The 24,349-nt window shown below is 43.0% G+C and overlaps 1 pseudogene; it reads right to left on the minus strand.

Annotated features, from left to right (window-relative positions):
• Nucleotides 1–14,444: 14,444 nt before the first annotated feature.
• On the minus strand, nucleotides 14,445–14,884 carry LOC121282296 (annotated as a pseudogene).
• Between the last annotated feature and the right edge of the window lie 9,465 nt (nucleotides 14,885–24,349).

Raw genomic sequence — 24,349 nt, forward strand, 5'->3', positions numbered from 1 at the left:
TGTGGGTGTTGCTGGCAAGGCCAGCATTTATTGCCCATTCCTAATTGTTGTTGAAACAAATGGCTTGCTAGGCCATTGCAGTGGGTAACTAAGAGTCAAACTCATTGTGTAAATCTGGAATCACATGTAGGCCAGACCAGGTAAGGATGGCAGATTTCTTTCCCTAAAGGACATTAGTGAACCAGATAAGTTTTTACCACAATCGTGGACAACTTCATGGTCACCATTACTAAGGCTAGCTTTGTATTCTAGATTTATTAATTGAACTTAAATTTCACCAGGTGCCATGGTGGGATTTGAGTTCATGCCCCAGAGCATTCACATGATTTATTCATTGAATTTAAATTCCACCAGCTGCTGTGTTGGGATTTAAACCCATGTCCCCGATCATTAGCCTGGACCTCTGGAATTGCTGGCCCAGCAACATTACCACTACACCGCTATCTCCCCAGAAATAGAATAGCAGTTCACATAAAGGGAATCCCAAAAATCCCTTACCACCATTCAAATGGTAAGCATATAGTAAGAGGTGCGGTGCAGCCTATTAGGAAGAAATAGGATGAAATATGCTTAGAGACACGGAAAAGGCTATAATATTGAATGTTTTCTACCAGTGTTTACTGAGGAAGATGATGCTGACTAAATATCAGTAGAAGTGGAGACGGTAGAGTAATGGATAGGCATGATGTACTGGTAAGGTTAGCTACAGTAAGTGGAAAAGTCACTGTTGGATCCTGGTCCTTCGTTTAGTTGGACTAATAGATCTGGGTTGCACACTTGTTTCCAGATGATCAAGTTGGTACCAAAGACAGAGTAGATCAGCAAATAGTTCTTATGTATAATACATTCTATTTATTTACAAAAGAACTCTGCAGTTACACTTGAGTGCTTACAGCTCAAACCTTGTCTCTACATTACAGACTGTAACTCTTCATTTCTCCTACTGCCTACTCACTACTAAGGTAGCTCACACTACTCTGCTATTGGATAATAAGATCATGTGATCTTCAATTATACATTCTTCTTAAAGCATATTACACATCAGATTACCACATCCCTCCCCCTTTACTCAGAAATACTTTTTACAGTTACATATATAATTTCTCTCAAAATATCAAATTATATACACAGGTAAGTTATTTAAAAAATCAATCTTTCTGGGGTTTCCTTATGCATGTAGAATGTCTCTGCTCTACAGCTTCAGATGATTTGTCAGGAACATCCTTTTCAGGTGTTGTCTGAATATCAGGCTCTCCAGTGGGCACCTGCAAATCTGTTTCCTCAACTCTTATAGGTACAGCCGATCCTTCAGATGCATCTGTATTCAGTTGAGTTCTTTCAACAGGAGATGTTGACGCAGCCGAGAACACTGGAGGAATCATTCCCCGACACTTGGTTTCTCTCCTCCTTATATAATCTTTATGTCTCCGTATGACTCGGTCTTCCACTTTCACATGGTAAGAAAGAAGTCCAGTCACTGCCCTTACTTCACCTGATAACTATTTGGGTTCTTCTCCAAAATTTTTCACAGATATCATCTCTCCTATGGTAAACTTTCTGCCATGACTATGCCAATCATGTCCAGTTTTCTGACTTCTCTGACTCCTTTCCACCTTCTCGTCTAAATTTGGCATTATGAAGCTCAATCTCGTCCTGAGACGATGTTTCATCAACAATCCCGCAGGTGTGACACTTGTTGTCGTAGGAGGGGTGGTCCTATATTGGAAAAGAAAATGTGCTAGCTTGATTGCTATGGAATCTCCTGTTAATTTCTTCATGCCAATTTTGAATGTTTGAACCGTTCTCTTGTCTAGTCCATTCAAAGAAGGGTGGGTATGGTAAAGTTTTTACATGAGTGATACTGTTGAGGCTGATAAACTGTTGAAACTCAGCATTCATAAACGTCATGCTGTTATCTGATACAACACCTTCTGGTAGTCTGTTGATTAGCAAACTTCGACACAGCTTTGTCATGGAAGATGTTGATGACTTCACCTCACATATGTCCATCCGTTTTGAGTGAGCATCATCAATAATGAGAAACATTGTTCCCATAAAAGGTCCCACATAGTCAATAAGTAACCACACCCATGTCCTTCCTGGCCACTCCAAAGGATGTGGAGGTAACTTTTGCACTTGCTGTCACTGCATACAACTTCTCACTAAGCTCACTATTTTTCCATCCATTCCAGGTCACCATAAGTAGCTGTGTGCTATGGCCTTCATTTGAGAAATACCAGGATGTGCACTATATTGTTCAGTTAACAATGGCTTTCGTCCTTTTGGAAGAACAATCACTTCAGTTCCCCACAATAATATACCATCCTGGCTGGCTATCTCATGCCTTCTGTGAAAATATGGTTTCATTTAATCAGATTCCTGCTCTTGTGACCAACCATGAAGAACTTGTTCATGTACTTTGGATAAGACTATGTCTCAACTTGTTCAGTTTCTGATCTGCCTAGCATATACCAGTGATGAATCTAAGAAGTGCAATAATGAGATCTTGAGGAACTGGATCATCCTCATCATTTTCTTTCAAAGGCAAATGACTAAGTGCATCTGCGTTTGCAATTTGATTTCCAGGCCAATCCAATTTCATTCCTTTCAACCAGTTTCATCCAAGGAAGCTTGGCCTCTCACCTGCTACCACCAAGAGTAGTTTTACTGATTGACTTCCATACTGTACAGTAACCCGACTGATGCCTTTGATTTTGATGTCTTTTCCCGAGTAAGTTTTCAATTTGGCATCTGTTTCTTCCAAATTTAATTAACATTCTCCATGATTATGTTATTTGAAGGTATGCTCATCCATTACCGTAGTGGATGCTCTTGTGTCCACTTCCATTCTGATAAGCCTATCATTCACCCTTACATTGATAGGTTCTGTTCTTCCTACCTTTGAATTATACAGTGAATAAATATCAGAATCTGTTACTTCAGGCTCTTCTACATTATGGATCTCATGGTTTTTTTTCTTTTGATTGAAAATCTGCCTGATTCTATCCTTGCAATGTCTCATGAGGTGTCCATTTTGATGACAGTAAAAACATTTGATTTATTTAAAATTTCCATTTATTATAAGGTTGTCTGCTTCTAGCTCTGTTTCCATTATTCCATGTTTTCACTGTTACGTCATTTCTTTTTATTTGTCTGCAAGCAGTGGCTGCTTCTCGCTTCTTGTCAGAGCTGTGAATTTTCAAACCCATTTTAGCTGGGACTCCCCACTCAACGTGGAGGATGGTGCTATTTTGTGCTCCCTGTATGGCTTTTGAGTGCCTCAGTGTGCTTTCCATGGCCAGTGCTAATTCTAGCGCTTCTGAAAATCCAAATTTGTTTCAGACAGTAATCTCTTCTGAATCATATCTTCATTCATACTGCACACCAAATGATCTCTAAGAATATCATTTATAGATGTACCAAACTCACAATATTCTGATAACTGTTTCAGACTTTCTACATAACAGCAATTGTCTCCCCTGGCACTCTATTTCTTGAATTGAATTTGAGCTGGTAATGACTCTTCACAAGGTTCACTAAATTATCAAAACTTTTCGAATCCAGGACACTGGGTGCTGTCAAGCTTCAAATCAATCCATAGATCTTACTCCCACACTTGGATAGGAGGATCACATGCCTTTTCTCCACCCCCGCAATGTCGTTAGCTTGGAAAAAATAGTTCAACATAATGAGCCGAATTGTCTGTGCTTGGGTCAAAGGAATCAACTCTTCCAAACTGTGGCATGCTTCGAGGGGACTGCTTCAATGATGAGGATGGAAATTCAACTTACAGCTACCATGCGAGGTGTGGCCTGATTTTGGTTCACTTGATTTCCTTCCTCACCTTTTTGTGCTTTTCCTCATCATTCCTTGTTTTTTCTTGCTTTTTCTCTTGTTGCCAGTTTGTTGGATCTGGTCCTTAGTTTAGTTGGACTAATGGATCCGGGTTTCGGGATGACTGAGTTGGTCCCACAGACAGAGTAGATCAGCAAACAGTTCTTATATAGAACACATTCTACTTACTGAAAAAGGAACTAATCAGTTACACTTGAGCGCTTACAACTCAAACCCTATCTCTACATTACAGACTCTAACTCTAGACTTCTACTGACTACTAAGGTAGCCCATGCTACTCTGCTATTGGATAAGGTCATATTCCATTATACATTCTTCTTAAATCAGATTACCACAATCACCTGGTCTGGATAGCTTGCATTCCAGGTTGCTAAAGTGCAGATAGCAGAAAGGCTTGCCATAGTCTTCTAATCTTCTAAGGATGGGTGTGCCTGTGGATTGGAGAGTGACAAATGTGACACCTTTATTCAAGAAAGGGTGTAAGGGCATTCCAAGTAACTACAGGCTGATCACTTTAACATCAGTTGTGGGTAAGTTTTTTAGAGGCAATAATCAGGGAAAAAAAATCAACAGGTACTTGGAGTGGTTGAGTTAATTAAGGAGAGGCAGCGCAGATTATACTTGATCATACTTGATTAAACTAATTGAATTTTTTGATGAAGTAACAGAGCAGGTTGATGAAGAGAAAGCAATTCATGTTGTCTACATAGATTTTAAGAAAGTGTTTGACAAAATATCACGCACAAGGCTGGTAACCAATTTTAGGCTCATGGATTGGGGGAGTCAGTGTCAACTTGGATAAAAATTTGGCTTCAAGATAGAAAACAGCAAGACATAGTCAAAGGATATTTTTCAAGCTGGAGGATAGTAGACACTAGTGTTCCCCAAGGTTCAGTGCTAGGACTACTGCTTTTTTGTTACCTAAAAATGACTTGGACATTGGGATACAGAGCAAAACTTGGAAATTTTCCAATAATACCAAACTTGCAGACATGGCAGTCAGTGAGGGTGATACCAATCAACTGTAACAGGGCATAGATAGCCAGCAGAATGGGCAGATAAGTGGCAAGTGGAACTTGATACAGAGAAGTACGCAGTGATGCATTTTGGCAGAAGAAATAGGGAGAGGTAATATAGGCTAAATAGCACAGTTCTAAAGGGTGTACAGAAATAGAGGGTCCCAGGGGTGGAGAGGAGATTTGCCAGAATGCCTCCAGGGATGAAGGATTTTAGCTATAAGGTTAGGTTGAAGAATCTGGGGTTGTTCTCCTTGGAACAAGGAGATTGAGTTGACATTTGATAAAGGAGTAAAAGATTATAACAGGATTAGATAAGGCAGGCAAAGAAAATGTGTTCCCATTTGCTGATAGCGCAGGGACTAGAGGAAACAGATTTAAGGTTTTGAGCAAGAGATGCAGAGTTGATATGAGCAAATGCTTTTTCACTCAGCCAGTGGTAATGACCTGTATTAATCTACAAGGGTGGTGAAAATAGAGATGATTAATGTTTTCAAAAGGAAATTGGATGGGCAATTGAGGGCAATAAATTTACAGGGTAGAGCAGGGGAATCGACTGGATTGCTCCAGAGACAGCTGGTGTGGACTCAGTGGGCTGAATGGCCTCATCCTGTGTCATAAGCAAGTTCTGTCGAAGGGTCATGAGGACTCGAAACGTCAACTCATTTCTTCTCCGCCGATGCTGCCAGACCTGCTGAGTTTTTCCAGGTAATTCTGTTTTTGTTCTACATATAAATATACTACATATAAATGTATAGCGATTAGGATAAGCCTTACAACACAGCTTATGGATGCCAACTTTCAGTGAATTGGTCTTTACTTAATTGCGTGTTCCACTGTATCTTTTTGAATTTGTTGTCACAGTTAAGTGAGCTTCCATTGGAAAGTTTTTTTTAATTCATTTGTGGGATGTGGGCATCGCTGGGTGTTGCTGTCTAGACCAGCATTTATTGCTCATCCCTAATTGGCCTTGTCTAGAGGGCATTTTTAAGAGTCAACCATATTGCTGTGGGTCTGGAGTCACATGTAGGCCAGGCCAGGTGAGGACAGCAGATTTCCTTCCCAAAATGACATCAGCGAAACAGATGGGTTTTTACTGCAATCAGCAATGGTTTCCTGGTCATCGTTAGACTTTTAATTCCAGATATTTATTGAATTCAAATTCTACCATCTGCTGTGGTGGGATTCAAACCCAGGTCCCCAAAGCATTACCCGTCCAGTGACAAAACTGCTATGCCACCGCCTCCACCTGAAGTGGGGTGGCGTATGTTGTACTTGAGTAATTCCTAGGTCTTTTTTATGGGAATCAGATATGCAAGAATCTCTCCTGACTCGAGCTCGTAAGTATTACTGTTTGTGGACTGGTCTATTGTGCATGTGTTTCAATCAAAGTGGGTAGATGGAATCCCATTATTGAGATGCACTGGTGCACTGTGGTTAGGAGGAAACACTAGACTTGCACCCATAGCTGGCTCTAGGTAGGCCACTATTGGAAGAATGAAGACAGTGTCCTGTACCTAGAATGACTGTGTATTTGGTGGTTGCTTAGATTGCACCTAATAACTATTCCCAATAGATCTGGATCTCTGTGCACAATCAGGAAATAAAACATTGTATATTTCTATTGCAAACTCTTCATCATTCTGTGAAGGTTTCAAAGTGCCAATGGTTCTTGCAAGGGGATGTGTGGTATGCCTGAATTTAATTTATTTGTGAAAGATGAAACCTTAGCTTTCTTCATTCCTTAGTTTACATTGAGCTGCTTGATCTCAACTGGGTGTGGGTACCACAGACGTCTCCTGTGCTAGGGAAGAGAAAAGTCAGCCAGGCCTTCTGAACCCAATTTGTCTCGAATGGCTTCAGCTGGAAAGTGCTTGTGGGCATCAGAGCACAGGATCAGGCTCATCTGTGATTCCCCAACAGTTAATCAGCATATCTAGATATTGAACACTCAGTTTCATGAGGCAGCAGAACAAGAGCAGCCATACATGAGCAAGCAAGTGCCACCTTAAGGAAATAGTTTGGGAAAGACACAATTCATTGGCGATGTTGGTGCTGTAAGAATGAGTGTTAATAAATATAGTCACGGTACCAAAAGTTTCTACATCTAAGTATAAAAATTGTGCAATAAGCATTGATAAGAATAAAACACCACTACAAAGTTTCCCTGATGACATCATCCACACAGCTCAGGAGGGCCCAAGTCTGCGTTAGTTGACTGGAGGTGTGAATATACAACTTTCTTCATCAGTAAGAAAATAAGCACTATATTTCATGTTCCTGAATACTGTCCAGTGATTTGTGCTGGAAGGTGTAAACATGTTGATATTGGGTGAGGATGGAAGTGATCTTGATTGGACTAAGACCTTCAATCTAAGCTGACATTGTAATGAATGACCTATTGAGTGAGGAATCCCAACAAGGGTTCACATCTTTGTGACTGGAGGGGAGAAATTGGGAAAATAACCATGATAAGGTAATTGCAACTGGAAACTCTTTTCTTAGTCTGTACCAAAGGACAATTCTAGTACTCAAACAACTTATAGCTAAACAATACAAGAGCAAAAACACAAAAGCAAAAGAGTTCTGTTGAAGGATCATCAACCTGAGGCACTGGCCCTGTTTTTCTTTTCATGGATGCTGCCAGGCCTACAGAGTGTTTCCGCAATTTTCTGTTTTTGTTATAATGCTTTTGGGCCACAAATAAATAAACTAAACTAACAAAGTCTCTGTTTTTGTTATAGTTGAACAATGAAAGTCTGGTAATGATTGTTGGCAACCTTAGTTGTGCAATAATGAATACATTTCTCCAATTACTGGACAGAAAAATTGTACTTTAGACAGGTTTAACAATTTCTTTAAAATAGGCAGAGGAAATGAATATGAATTCTGTGATTCTGTTATTTCTACATTATTATATCCATTGGCTGGTTACAGCATCGACACTGCAAAACAAATGAGTTTTAACTATAATGGTCCCACTTACCTGACAACAATCATTAAGTATTTTAGACAGGGTGTTAACAGCCTTTTTCCACCAGATGATATCACAATTATTATTACTTCTGGATGAGTAACTGTACACAAGAAATTAGAAATGTCAACATAAGTTTTTTTTGAGTAGATTTAATTAAGAAAATGTAAATAATTAAACAGAAGGAGAGTTTTCTGGATTCATTACTACCCTGCACACTGCTGAAAGGAATAATTTGAATCTGAAATAGATAAGGCTCATACATTACATTGTTTCTCAGCAAGCAAGCTCCATACCATCTTAATTATGATGAAAACCGACTAATGATCTTTCCATAGCAGTAAAACGCTGCTACCAGCTATGTGGAAAATGTCTACTTTAAAACTTTGTTTTTTACTTACTGGATAGAAAAAATAGTGGAATAGTGGTAAGGGCTGGGGAATCAAATTAGTGCATACTTATTGACTTTGCATGACCAGATTAAGTGCCTGGTGTTTTTCTTCAAGTAGTCAACCGAAAAATGTACAGATAGTTAGTGGAGCTGTTTCTAGTGCCAATAGAAGTGTTACCCATTGGGAATGCCATCACCCCTTATAAAGAAAGCACACATATGACCACTTGATTTTCAGAGACATGGCCATTATCAGTTTCTTAGCACTAGTTGGATTAGTCAACTGAGCTGGACCAGCAGAAATTCTGACTGTAAAGATTTATGGCATTCTAGGTCAAGTGTTAGTAACTAGGTGAACAGTACTGAGTAACATTGGAACAGAAGTAGATATCTTAGATCTTTCAGCCTCCTCCATCATTTTTGTTAACCTAATTATTGGCAATGTTTGATCCTAACTGCCTGCCTTGATCCACATCCCCTATACTGTTCAGTTCTCAATATCTACCTCTCTCTTAACCACTTCAATTGGTTTGTATCATTGGTCATCTGAAGTAAAGGGTTTCACATTCTCAAAACCTACTGTGTGAAGATTATTTTCCTAGATTCACTTTTAACTGGTCCGACTTAAACTCTGTTACCTTGTTCTGGATTTTCCTACCAGAGGGAAGATTCATTCCATATCTACCCTGTCAACTCTCTTCATCATTTTAAGCACCTCATTGAAATCAACTCCTAACCTCCTCAAATGCAAACTTGCTTTGTTTCTTTCTATAACTCAGTCCTTTTATCCCAGGTATAATCCTGGTGAATCATGGCTGCGCTTTCTCTAAAGCCAGATTAACCTTCCTAAGGTGACACACTCATAATTGTATATAATATGGACATAAAATTGGATAGTCCTAGAAAGTGGGTATGGGGAACATAACCGCAATTAACTCACCTCCCTTCCTTCCATTTATACAATAGCTGCATGCAGTCCAGCACTGAACATACTGCTGAAAGCTTCAGTGGGGGGCTCAAGTGCTTGCAAGGCTAGCACAACTTAAAGCTAGCCTGCCGTTCTTTTGAGAGAGCTATCGTTTGGCTGAAGCAGGTGCTGGAAGTGACTGGGGAAGACATTCTGAGTAGGGAGTAGAGTGTCTAATACCACAGTGGGAGAGAGCATGCTCCAGGTTCTCAGATGGCACACTGGAGATCATGGTGCAGGAGGTGGAAAGGAGGAGTGATATCCTCTGTCCACGATGGCCAGGAGGTCCTCAAGACCACATTGCAAAGGAAGTGGGACCAGATAGTTGTCACGGTCTATGTCAGCAGTCTAGCCCCTGGAACCTGGATGTAGTGCTGCAAGAAGTTCAATGATATCACACAAGTGGTTAAGGTCAGTGAATGTATCTTCTAATGCCATAACCATACAACTGAATCTTTAGCTACAGTCACTGTACAATTTATCATATCCTTCATTCAAGATGCAGATGAATTCAGCAGCAGAAGACTCAGATGAGACCTTCGATGGGCTTGCCCACAGAAGAAGGCTAATAGATATACCTACTGAAATGTTTAGTGCACTGGCAAGCCTGCCAGTAGTTACTGCCAAAGGGCAATAAGGAGTTTGGCATCAACCTGTCACAGAGCTTTGCACAGAACTTCTTTCCTGGGTGGAAGTGGTGACTAACTCCATGAAAACATGCATAGACAAAACCATGATCCAATGTCTGATGCCCAATGTCTTGGCTTCCATTGCAGCAACAGAAAAATAAAACCAAAGTGTGGCTATTGCAGTGGGAGCTGAGACTGATGTCATGCAAGCTCTGCTGCCATCATAGCTGTGGATATCAATGTGCAAAGAGGCTTGCAGAGTCTCACAGTGGTCCAGTAATCTGATCTCCAGTACATTGCTAGGATTGCTGAGGCACCGCCTTTTGGAAGTGGCAGTGGCATGAATACCCTCTCTCAAGGTGACAACAATCAACCTCCCCACCACTGCCACTCAGCCAGTGCCCTTGCCAGCTAGCCAGCTGAAACTGCCTCACCCATGCAGAGGTGATGCACTTCAAAGCTGGGCCTTCTGAAGCCAGAGGTGCTTAAGGTTATCCTCCAAGGCCACCTGCTGTGAATCCCCACTGAATGTCAGGAGCCTTTCATCAGCCATGCTACAGTCACTGGGGTAAGACTGCATAAGGGCACTAGGTGAGGTATAGGTACATTGAAGGCAGGCATTAAAGCTAAGGGATGCCCAATGGTGACTAATTGACTTTTATCTGGTGTGCTGGATGGTTTGTTTGATAAAGTTGGTTTGGAACGTTTGTTTTGTGAGTTGGCTTTTATTTCGCCATTGTGGACAACAGGACAAAATGATGGTCAGTAACAGAGATAAGGTAAGGTGTGGGAAAGTTGTTAAATGGGGAATTGAGGTTACATTTCACTATATCAAAGTCACTCAGATTACGTTATTAATATTTATGCTGAGTTTATAGTTTCAATGAAGTGGCGATCCATACTTCCGTAATATATTTGTAAAAGTGGCATAAAATTAGGAAAATTAACTCGTGCATTCACTTTCAGGATTGAATAAGTGCAACCAAATAATCAAAAACCATGCAACTGGCATATTGTAATGTTAAATCTGGTATCATATTTATTCAGATGTTGTTGATGAATGGCTTTGATAAGATACAGCTTCAGCATATTGCTGTTAGTCAGATGCTTTTGTCCCCAACTAAGTGCAAGGACATTAATTTTAACTCAAACATATTGTGCTACCTATGGCATATGATTCTGATGCCCTCTCTTTCTGCTTTTCAGCAAGTTCTTCTCCTGACTACAAATGCTCCCATAGTGTATGCAGCTGTGCTGTTACTGATTTGCTGTGCATTACTAATAGGTAGGCTGCTAGAGCCCTTTATTCACTGGGAAATGTCGGGTGCACAACCTGACATTACTTACAGCAGTACATGCACCATGGACGCGAATTTCCTAAAGGTCAGTCTTTGCAACTAGCATCCAGCTGAGCATAATTGTTGTCCATTTATTATTCAAACTTTGTTTTCAAGTTGCCTATTAATTCTTATTAACCATCAAATTAGCACTTTGCTGAGTTGATTGTATTGTTTAATTCAATTTATTGAATCATTCAAATTGTTTTACTGCAAGTTAAATACTTTCAATCATCCAGAGAATTCTGTATGTATCATAAAATACGTGTGTTGCAAGACCAAAATCATCACCTTTCATGAAGCAAGCGGGGGAACTAAATAAAGTTGACTGAGAGTGAAAAATAAAAGTAGGTTCAAACTCATTAAACACCATTATATGGCCTGTTTCTTGTGAGGTCAAATGTTCTTAATTAAGATTATTTTTTCTGTTGCCTTAAATGCACATTGTACTAATTCAGGGCTGTTAGCTGTCTGCGTTTTGCTTTGATAGCCTGCTCAAAAAGCAGACTTTCTTTAAATCCTTAACATAAAGCAGGCAGGCACTTCCAAAGTGTTTTTCTCAAGTTTTCAGTGTTTTGTCTTTTTTTTTCAATTGAGGTTTACAGTAAAATTATCAAAATCTGAGATGGCTGGAAAAACATTAAGTGAAGACTTTGATAGTTTTACCACAAGTGAGGAGAGTAGCAAGCAGTCCTCGGAGTTAATAGTGAGATGATGGAGAATGGGGCTTATGAGAAGTCATGGGGCGTTCAATTGGATAACCCCTGAAAATGAATGTTGGGATTTATATATGATTTTTTCATGTGTTGTCAAGGCAAATGAGTTTATTTTCAAATAGCATAACTTAACTACACCACTAGCCTTACCCATTGGCTGGGCTGGAGAGATTGGTGATGAGGGCATCGAATTATCCTCTTCTCATCCCATTTTTCTTGGAACTTCCTCCCTAACAGCACAGTGGATGTACCTACATCACAGGGACTGAAGTGGTTTAAGAAGGCAGATCACCACAACCTTCTCAAGGGCAATAAATGCTGGCCCAGCCAGTGATGCCCACATCATATGAATGAATAATAAGAAAAAAATTCTCCATGGCAACGCCACCTGCTAACCAATCAGCATTTTCTTCCAATACAGTATAAATTTTGTTTTCCCTTTATATTGGTAGTATTTTGATTTGTTGGTCTCCATGGAGATAAAATTCTCTTTCTAAAGCTGGTGGGTGAACACAAGTAAGTGTTTGGTGAACTAGAAAGCCTTCCAGAAAGCTTGCGTACAATGGCAAGGAATATAGAGAAGGCCAGCATTAATATGGCACAGGGTTTTTGTAGATTAAAGCCCATCATTAAGAAGCATCAGAAGATTTGAAAGATTCATCTATTTCCATTCTCCCACTTGGGAGCTCGTCTTTGGCTCGAAGAGAATTAATTCAACTTGGGGCAGTTAACACTAGAATTGGAACAGAATGTGAGCCAGGTATGGCGTCAAAAAGAAAATCTAAAGGATTAGCAGATCTCCCATGGGTAGTCTCGGGCTTGGGCTATGGTTTCTGATGCTCACTGAACTCCAGTTGAACAACCTGCTGCTGCCTAAATGTGATACGTCACTGTAATGCACCACATTTAATTACATAATGTATCACTTAATTTACATGAAGGAAAAATATTACACATTACATTCATACTGAAAGTTATGAAGCCCTTTGCTGTTTGTGGCACTACTGCCTGCCACTTCATTAAACATGTTTAAGTGGAAGGAAACTTTTTTCTTCCATTCCATTCAGCATTACACACTGATTTGCAACGCCTTGCTATTCTGGTTCTTTGGTGTAGGCTCATAGTTCCCTTGATCAAGATAATGTTCTGTGCACTTCCCATTGAAAGCCTGCACACACATCTTGGCCATCATTCTCAAGCCTCATTTGACCACATAGCACCTCAAAAACAGGCACTGCAAAGGTCCAATTTGACCAACGTGACAACATGTGACTACAACATGAATCATTGGAGGAATAGATCTCTAATTTTCAGACATACATGTTATAAATTGCTGCACCTCCCCTCTTTGATTTGATTAAGGTACTTTATTCTTTTATTGTACTCTCCTACCTCCAGGAAACCATCCTTCATTTGTTCATTGATTCCCATGATTGCAAATATTTATTTCTCTTTCTCTCTTTCACTTCTTTAGTTGATTTGAACTACTTGCTGAAAATGATATACCACTGCACCAGTGAGCTTTTTAACACTCTTAAGTCTCCAAGGACCAACAGCTTGAACAGGAAATCATTTCACTAGCCTTTATTCAAACTGTTTATAGCCTCTATACTCAGCATCTAAGTGCCTCATAAATAGCCCTCCTGGCCTGGAACACCCAATATTGGTCCCTGAAGATGCACAAAAAATCCTCACCTCAAATGACAGCTAGCCCCATTTTTATTGAATAACGTAAATGTTTAAAATGCTAAAAAGATTAAAGTTAAGCATTTTTTAATCTGCTAAACATGCCTCACAGCTGTTGTAGGTAAAAATCAGACTGTCACATTACATGGTATATCTTGTGTGCCGTAGTTTCACGTGAAAAATATGGGCAGAATTTTATCAGTTGCGTAGACAGCCAGGCAGTGAGAGGAAATGCATGTTGCTGACACACATGGGTGGCTTCCTTATGCCACGGGGATTTGTTGTGTGGGGGAGGGTGTGGGAGTGGGGTGTGGGAAAGTGGAGGAGCTGGGTTTCGATCTGCCATCAACAAAATGCCAATCACAGTAAAATGGTCCTTAATCGAGTCTTTACATATGTAAATTGTCTGCTTGCCTTCTTGGTAAAATTCTCCGATGGCAGGACATGGTTGGACACCCAATCTGACAGCTCCCTGCGATTTTATCAGCCCACCCTACCCCACCACCAGCCCCAACTCGATCCCCATCTACTGGGGAGTGGTGAAATTCAGATCTATAACTCTAATTCAATATGCACACAGGCCGGGATTTTGTCAGATCAACAGGTGAGTGATCCCCATCAGTTCCATGGGGGAGGTCCCATGGAATCAAGTGTCCTTCAAGAATCTAACTGACCACCGTCGGGCCTTGCACTTTCCATCTAATCCCTGAGCCCCCTCAAACTAAATTATTTATTTATTTATTTTAAATCATGCTTATTAGTGCAGAGCCAACACGAAGTTGACCGGACAATCTGGAACACGAAAATTAGTGTAAAGAAGTGTAATTTTTTTTTAAACTCTCAATTACACATTTATTTCCCACAATCAAAGAGTTAACGGTAAGATTTCTGGTAACGTGCACGGGCACCAGGTCCACCAAATTTCTTGGCCTCACAAAAGCATGGATCAGCAACCAGCTAGGTCTTGCCATATTGTATGAGATGGCCTTGATCTCTTTCTTGGAGGTTTCATCCACGTATTTCTGGTAGAATGCCGCCAATGCTTTAGAAATGGATTGATGGACAGCATAGATTTGAGTTACATAACCACCACCCTTCACATGAACTCTAATGCCGACTACAGCAAATCTTTCCTTGCCCAACAGTAGGACTGGTTCCAACAGTTTGTACTGTAAAGTTCTTGGCTCAATCTGTTCCAGAGGCCTTCTATTTACTTTAATAAGGCCATTTCCTCTTCTCCAGTGGGCAACAGCAGTTGCTGTTTTCTTTCATCCAAAAACCTGGACTGATTGCAAAGGACCTTTAGCGGACATTTTCCTGTTAATGCTAAGTGGAGCCGTAGGCAAGAAGTTGACCGGACAATCTGGAACACGAAGTGTAAATTTTTTTTTTTCCGTTTTTTTTCTTTTTTTTGGATAATGGCTGCCAATTGGCTCATTAATGAGCCTAATTGACAGCCCATTGCTAGCGACTGGGAATCCTGCATCAGTCCCTTCCCCCCTTTGTCTGAATCAGGTGAGGCTTCCCACTGATGGGAGACTGACACAGATTAAATGATTAAATGCCACAACAGGCTGTACTAAATCCAGCTCACAGAATTTGTGAACAGAAATTCAACTTAACACCTTAGGCTCACGCGAATTTCTATCTCAGTTAAAGAACAGAAATCGAACTCCAGATCTCCTCAGAGAGTGAGAGAAGAGAGCGGAATCATCCCAGACTTGCAATAAGTACAGAAGCAGGCGTGAAAAAAGACGTTTTACCTGTTGGCCGCAATGGTAGTTTTTTGCGCCGTATCATCCCGTTCCCGGTGTGTCCCGCCTCATTAATAATGCAATCATGGGAAACATACCGGCTCGCTGGCAGGTGGGCCAGGATTTGCTTGCCACGCCATGACCTCAGTGCTTCCTCACTCCATGCAGCATATTTAAAGCGTACCAGAGCGCACCCTACTTCATATGTTCAGATCAGGACTGCTCCAGATGACAGTTGGTGCCGAAAGCCAGGAAGGCAGCAGCCCCCACATTTAGTGATGCCTCTCTGGGGCACCTGCTGGACATGGTGGAAGGCCGCCACAATGTCCTCAGCTCCCATTCTGACCACAGAAGGTCTACTAGAGTCACAATCTGGCCTGGGAGATGGTGGCAGCAGTGGTCAGTGCCATAGGAGCGCAAAGGAGATCAGCCTACCAGTGCAGAAAGCGGATGAATGCTCTTATCTATTCCGCCAGGGTAACTCACTCTTCTCATCACTTTCAAAACACACACTCACAAACCCTCAGGGATCCTCAGGGATCTCGTACCTCAAGGGACAACACCACTAATTCTCACACACACCCTCACATCTTCATCGGGCTCATATCCTCTGGAGCTCGCGTTCTCATCCTGTCCATGACTCCGCTCACCACACAAACACTCCACGCAGTGCCATGTGTCCCACTCACACTCTCTCCATCTGCTTTCATGCAGGAGAAGCCTGCTCACAGCAGCAGGAGAGGCCCCTGAACAGGGGTGGAGTGGTTCCTCACTCACTTTGAGGAGTGTGCCATCATGCTAACCGGTGAGGACGTGGACTGTGTCTGCGGTTCGGTGAGGTCAACAGCAAACACCCTTCTGAGCATCCTGCACCACATCATCCCTCTCTCAATGCAAATGTGAGTGCTCTCTCTCTTGCTTTTAACTCTGCTGCCATGCACCAATTATTTCTACTTTGGTTCACAGGGAGCTCTGCCTAGCGACCAACACCCTCAGCCAACCAGTCCCTCAGCCCATCCATGTACTTACCTCAAGCCAAGAGGATACCACTTCCATTGAAGAGCTCAAAATAAACAGCTTGGAAGACCCATCACAATGATTACAAACAACATCCACCAGCGCAGAGACACGCAATTCGGTGGGACCTAGATCTTGAGCAGGCTCGGGTTCATAATCTGGTGATCATCGCATGGACACATGTCCACAGCAGGTGGAGGCAGGCTCAGCCGAGCTCCCCAGCAGTTAGAGGACTGCTGGGGAAGAGGCATCTGTGAGGTACGAGTCAGCTGATGAGCCTCTGGATTTGGCCTTGCAACTCATCGAGAAGAGTCAGCAGAATGTGGGGGAACATCAAGCAGAGATATTGGAAGCCCTCAACAGAATGGCACGCGAGTCGGAGGAGTGTGTCCGCCTGCTCTCTGCTGAAGTGGTGCTCATGTGCGTGCGTATGGAGGTCACCATCAGAAGGATGGCGGATGCCATGGAGACCCTAGTCCAGCAGAACATAGAGATACATATAGACCTGCACTCCTGCAGTGACAACGCGAGGGGGAAACAGGGCACCTCGACATTCTTTGAGGTAATCCTTCCTCTCAAGGTGTCAGGCTGGGATCCTCGGGCACTGGGAGGAAGGGGGAACAGCAGCTGGACACCCCTGGGTCAACCACTCGGGAATCTCAGAGGCTGTTCTGTCCCTCCGAGTCCCCTTTGTCTGTGACCCCCCTCAACCTTATCCTCTGTCACCACAGAGGCAGTAGCTGGCCCACAGGAGGACAGCCAAAGCAAGCCAGGGCCCTCGAGGTCTCGGATCTCCAGAGTATGCACGTCAAAGTCATCAGAGGCAAAGGGCCAAACTTTGCACAGGCTGTCTCCACCCCTCCTGTGGATGTCAGGGCAGCACATAAAAGAAGCGGTAGGCCTAGAAACGTTAAGATATTCTGATCACTGGTGGTTGTTTGGGTGAACACATTTTGTCACTTTATAATCTGAAAATATATTCCCTTTCACTGAATAATGTGTAATGTTGGCTTTCAGCTTCATTGATAGGCTTCGCGAGTCCTTCCCCTGTATCCCCCCTCACTAGCAATTCAGTTACACGCAGCTAGCCCATGAATGATTTTGGAGGGAGAAGTGTGTGAGTGTGTGGCAGGGCCTTTCGGAGCCTCATGCAAGCACTCTCCCATGCGCACAGAGTCTTCCTCCATCACACTCAGCTCAATGCCCTGAGCATTTTCAGTACTGCTTGTTTGGGTTCTCTTTCAGTTGTCCATCTGAGCTGTCCTGCATCTCCACCCACCCACTTACTGCACTCCCAGGCAGCACCTGTGCCCGTCCAACACAAGGCTCCACTCACATTCAATTTGACAAACATGGCCACGGTAAAGTTCTTGATTAGCTCCCTTGCCCTCTCCCCTCCCCCAGTCAAGCATGTTCTTCCCCCCATCACTGTGGACCCCCTGGCATCACCTTCCACCTCCCCACCATCACCCATCATCCCTAATACTGTACCAGGATGTCCAGGTGATCATTCACCTTCTGGAAAGCCCCACCCCCACCTACACTGACCTCCACGACCTCCTCCTTCCCACCCCCAGCGTCCGTGTCTGCCTCCATGTCCCCACCAACCACCCTCACTGCTCCTTCCACCATTACCAACATACTCTCACCCTCCCAGCCTATTGGCTCTCATACTCACCATTCCCTCCCACCACGCTCACACTCAGTTCACTCCCCAGGAGGCAGTCATTGACTCAACAAATCCCTCCCTTGCACCTTCACCTGGACAACCCACACCCCCACTTTATTGCCTCCACACCCTCCTTTACTCCCTCTTCCCCCAGGACACCTGCCCCCCTCAAAATGCATTCCTCTCCCCAATACACCCTTCTCTCACCACATTCCCTCCTCCCCCCGACACCTTTTCACCCCCTCCCAACTTTACCCCTCACTCCTACCAGTACACCTTCCTCTCCCACTCACAGCTCGCCCTTCTTCTCCCCACCCCACCTTTGCCGATCATCCATAGCAGCCCATGGCCAAGACCGTGACGTTCCAAAGCCATCCCAAAGTATCAACGGAGACCTCCCACGTTCCGGGAACTGCTTTGCAGTGGAGCTATGCGCACGAGGATCCACCCAGTGTGCGATGCACATGTTTCTCCAGCACCTTGCAGCTGTAGGACTCCAGCATCTTCTTCTACTCGGATGTCCACGCCTGAGCAAGGCCCTAAAGGTAAGTCCTGACTCCTGCACGTCACGCTTTCCCAGACGCTGGGCTGGTGTGTTTTCCCACCAGCGTAACGGTAAATCGAGCGTGGGGGAGTTGATTTGAGTTGGGCCTTTTTTTGCGTTCCATTAGTGAGATGTAAATTGTGTTCACGCTGGCCTCCAGTGGGATTCGCAGTCCACGATTTCACACCAGCATGAAACCGATTTCTGGCCCTCACGTGGAATTCTCCCACTCCCCCACCATGATGCCGGCCATAAACAGGACCGGACGATTCAACCCAGAGAGTTGGTGGGTGTTAGGCCTGCAGAGGAAATCCCTTGTCGAAGCTTTAGTACCAAAGCAACTAATTGTTTAGGTAAGCTAACTGATTTTTTCTTTGCCTGTTTATTATCTCCACCACTAATTATGGGTGGAGGTGAACTTTTTGCCTCTGGTTATTAGTCTGTTTGTCTGTAAACAATATGTGTTGAAAACTAATGGACAGATTTCAACAAAACTTGGTACACAGATAGGGCATGGCCCAGGAAGAAGTGATTTAGTTTTGATAAAGGTTTGGATCCAGATCCTGTTTTTTTTTTAAAAAAAAACCATTAACATTGGGAGATAGAACAAGTTGATTTTTTTTTTGGAATGTTGTGAGTTGTTTTATTTAAAATGTGGCTGATTGTTTCAGAATGTTGTGGAGCATCTCAGCTGCCATGGTGGAATTTGTCACAGCTGTCAAAGTGTGAGCTGAGTTTTCAGAGCAGGTTGTTGGATGTGGATTGGCCTGAAGCCTCCTCATTGAGATGGAAGCTTTTAATTTTTTAAAAAAGGTATTTTTTTTTCAGTTTTGTAGTTACAGGGCATCAACCAGGCCAGGAAAAGCCTCAAATTTATGGGACAAAAGATCAGCCAGAAGCGTATAAATGTTGAGAAGCACAGCTCGCTGGAGGTATGCACTCTACTGAATACCCTCTTCACTTGTTTTGTAACTGTTACTCTGAGGTGTATTAACTGACCTGAATAAGAACGGAAATTGATGACCAAAGCAGGTTAAAGATATTTTTGGTTATTTTGTGGAAGTTGCTAGTTCCTGATTGATAGATTTGGGGAATCTCAACCATTTGATTAATTGGGTTTGCATATTTTGCTGGTTCTTAATTGGTAGCTTTTTCTGAATACAGGAGAAAATTAATTTGGTTAACAGAGGAGTATTATTTGAACCAATGCCTAAGTGTGACACTTTGAAGTGTGATTGACAATTGATCCATGTTCAACACAATAGTCTACACAACAGCTGCATTCAAATAAATATAAGAATTAGACTCAAAATTAACAATGCAAAGCATAATACAATACCGTATAAATACTACCAACAAATTGTTGGAGACGTTTCAGCAAACTGCGAGGAAACACTCTTTAATACCTAATGTGGCCAAATCAAATATATGCAATCATGTTCAGAAATCACTTCAAAAAATATAGTTCAAAATTTTACAGAAAATATATATGAAAATACTTTCATTATATAGCACGTTTCACAACCACCAGATGTCTCAAAGCACATTACAGCAATGAATTGCTTCTAAAGTGTAGTTACTGTTGTAAACAGGAAACACATGAACATGCAAAGTAGGAGAAGGAGAAGGCCACTTGGCTGCTTGAGCCTGCTCTGCCATTTTAAAGATCATGGTTGATCTGACTGTAGCCTCAAATCTGCACTCCCACCTACCTGATAACCTTTTACCCCCTTGGTTATCAAGAATACATCTTGTTCTGCCTTAAGAATATTCAAAGATTTTGCTTCTGCCCCCTTTTGAAGAAGAGATTTCCAAAGATTTACAACTCTGATAGAAAAAAAAATTCTCCTCATCTCAATCTTAAATGGGCAACATGTTATTTTTAAACAGTGGCTTTCTAGTTTGGGATTCTCCCACAAGAGGAAACATCTTCTCCACATCCACCCTGTCAAGGCCCCTCAGGGTCTTTTATGTTTCAATCAAGTCACCTCTTACTCTTCTAAACTCCAGCAGATACAAGCCTAGCCTGTCCAACCGTTCCTCATAAGAAAACTCATTCACCGACCTTTCATCGTAAGAAAACTCATCCATTCCAGGTATTAGTCTAGGAAGCCTTCTCTGAACTGCTTCCAATGCGTTTACATCCTTCCTTAAATAAGGAGACCAGTACTGTACACAGTAATCCAATGTGGTCTCACCAGTGTCCTGTATAACTGAAGCATAACCTCCCTACTCGTGTATTCAATTCTCCTCGTAATAAACAATAACATTCTATTAACTTTCCTAATTACCCGCTGTACCTGTATTCGAGCCTTTTGTGGTTCATGTACTAGGACACCCAGATTCCTGTGCATCTCAGAATTCTGCAAACTCTCACCATTAGATAATATCCTTCTTTTATTTTTCCTGCCAAAATGGACAATTTCACATTTTCCAACATTACACTCAATTTTCGGACCATTGCCCACTCACTTAACCTACCTATATCCTTATGTCTTCTTCAAAACTTACTTTCTTACCTATCTTTGCATCATCAGCAAATTTAGCAATCAATTTACTCTGTTTTCTGTTAGTTAATGAATCTTCTTTGTCAATTTGTTACCCCTACACCATGAGCTTTTATTTTCTAGAAGAGCCTTTGATGAGGCACCTTATCAAACGCCTTCTGAAAATCCAAGTACAGTACATCCAATGGTTCCCCCTTATCCACAGCACATATTACTTATTTAAAGAATTCCAACAATTTGATTAAACATGATTTCCCTTTTGTAAAACCATGTTGACTCTGCTTAATTACTTTGAATTTATCTAAGTGCCCTGCTTTAACATCCTTAATAATAGCTTCTAACATTTTCCCTAAGCTAACAGTCCTGTAGTTTCCTGCTTTCTGTCTCCCTTCCATTTTGAATAAAATAGTTACATTTGCTATTTTCCAATCTAATGGAACCTTCTCCGAGTCTAAGGAATTTTGGAAAATGAAAAGCAACACATCAAATTTCTCACTAGCTACTTCATTAAGACCCTAGGATGAAGTCCATCAAGACCCAAGGACTTGTCAGCCCACAGCTCCAACAATTTGCTCAGTACCACTTACCTGGTGATTACAATTTTCCTAAGTTCCTCTCTCCTTTCCATTTCCTGATTTACAGCTGTTTCTGTGATGTTACTTGTATTCTCTATAGTGAAGTCCAATGCAAAGTACCATTTTAATTCATCTGCCATTTCTTTATTTTCCATTATTAATTTCCCAGATTCACTTTCTATAAGACTAATGCTCACTTTGTTAACTTTTTCTTTCTTAAATATCTGTAGAAATTCTTACTATCTGTCTTTATATTTCTAGTGAGCTTTCTCCCATACTCAAAATTTTCTCTCCTTAGTAATCTTTCAATCATACTTTGATTTTTTAATACTCTGTCCAATCTTCTGACCTGCCATCCATCATTGCACAATTATATGCTTTTTCTTTAAGTTTGGTACTGTCCTTAATTTTTTTAGTTAACCACGGATGGTGGGCCCTCCCCTTGGAATTTTTCTTTCACGTTGGAATGTATCTATTTTGTGTATTCTGAAATATCCCCTTAAATATCTGTCACTGCATTTCCATTGACCTATCCCTTAACCTAATTTGCCAGTTTACTTTGGCTACTTTGGTCAGCCCTGGCTTGTTTGGGTGAGTGTGCAGAAGGTGCAGGGTGATGAGGAACTGGAGTCCTGCAATGTCGCACTCTGGCTGGGTTGGCAGGGATACGATGGGAATACAGGTGCAGGCCGGACTAATCAACGCTCCTCTCTCCTTTTCAGGATAAGACTGCGCACAATGCGCCGGAACGAATGCAGACTGGCAGAGGGCAGGCCCAATTGGTGAGCTTAACAGCTTACTAGCAGTAGGCCATGGACCGGGAGAGGCGCCATGACCCCAGGTCCACGGTGACGGTGAGGCTGGGGTGCCACGAGGAGGTATGATTGGTGAGCACTCAGGTCACCATGTGTGTCACAGAAGCCATGGCACTGCTGAATGCTCCATGATTGATGTTAACAACATGGGTCGACCATTGACTATGGAAGGATGAGCGCAAACTGATCCGGGGGAGCAACATGCACATTGACATTGTCTGCACTGTAACTAATCAAATGCCCTTTATCTTCCTTTCAGCATCACCAGAGCAGGGCCAGGAGGAGGAGGCAGAGGACCCACCTCTCACCCCTGAAACCCCAGAGCAAATCCACTCACCAGCATCACACCATCTCTGCCAGGCAGGCACCAGAGCAGATATTAGCACCCCGGTGGGAATTGGATCATCAGCTAGTGTCCCAGGGCACAGCAGTGAGGGCACTTCACATTCGCTTGAGGTGCAGGTGGAGACAGAGAGTGTTCAGGGTGCCAGCAGCCAGAGGACTGCTGGGGACCAGACACATGCTCGGTCGGTAGCTGATGATGTGCCTCTGGAGTCGTTCGTGAGGCAGCAAACGCTGGAAGTGCAACAGGATATACAGGGCAATCTGGCGGAGATACATGAGGCTATGTGTAGCATGGTGCCCGTGCTTGAGGAGTCCATGCGGAGCATCACCAATGCAATGAGCCTCATGGCTGAGTGCCATGCTTCCTGCATGGGAACAGTAGCAACTCTCATGAAAAGGCTTCTCCAGGAGACCAATCAGTGCCTCCTGGGGTTGTGCTCGGACCTGCAAGCCCTCACAGTGGCATTGGCCTCAGCTGGTCAGTGCCAGTGTAGGAGATGGTTTGGGCACCAAGTATCCCAGCTCGGTGCCCATCCATCTACAGTAAGCAGGGAGGTCCAAAGTGACCTCACATCAGCACAGCAGCTGCCTGTCGTCTCTGCGGGCTCCTCTGAGTGATCTGGATGAGGGCAGCAGCTCCTCTGCCCCTCTGTCAGTGACCGTGGCATCCGACGAGACTGCGGTGACTGAGGTGGTGCCAACTGTGGAACTGGCCACTCCCTCCCAGGCAGGGCCATCAAATGCTCCACAGGCCAGGGGACATCCGTCAAGGTCATTGAGGCCAACAGGGCAGCACAGTGAGCAGGCTGTCTCAGATGCCAGGGCCAGCAAGGGGACTACAAGCGTAAATTTAAGGCACCTTAGGCACATCACGGATTTCTCACTGGTGCTCTTATGTTGGCCCATAGTACTTTGTGGAAGATTTGGTGTGATGTCCAACACCATTTTTGTTTTGCTTTATGAAGTTACATTTGTTCACTCAATAAATTTTGACATGTTGCCATGCCTCAGGGTGATTCCTTACTTCTGCAAGTGAACGGGAAACCATGATGTTATGTGTGAGTTGTTTGACACTGAGCCTTATTGACAAGGGCCTTAGTTAATGCTAGTATCCAGGCTGATTTAGTACTCAGGTATTGAGTGTGGAGCCTGCAGTCCTGGCGTGTGTTGAAGGTCCATCTGTGGTGTGCTAGCTGAAGGCTCTTTGGATTAAAGCCTCCCGGGTGTCCCTGCCTCCCTGGAGTGTGCCCGGGTCAGCGTCTACCCCCTCAGCATTCTCCTGTGCGTGCTCATCCTTGGACTCACTGCTGGACTCATCATGTGCATCTGGAGCAACTGCATCTACATCTTCCTCATCCACTGTATTCCCCCCTTTCCAGCGCAAGATTGTGGAGAGCGCAGCATGTAACCACTATCAGCGACACATGATCTGGGGGGTTTTGGAGTGCGTCCCCTGAGTGGTCCAGGCATTGGAAGCTCAACTTGAGAAGACCAATGGCTCTCTCCACCAAAGCCCTTGTGGAGGTGTGGCTCCTATTGTACCACTGCTCAG

Source organism: Carcharodon carcharias, chromosome 9 (assembly GCF_017639515.1).
Source record: "Carcharodon carcharias isolate sCarCar2 chromosome 9, sCarCar2.pri, whole genome shotgun sequence".
In the NCBI taxonomy this organism is placed as follows: Eukaryota; Metazoa; Chordata; class Chondrichthyes; order Lamniformes; family Lamnidae; genus Carcharodon; species Carcharodon carcharias.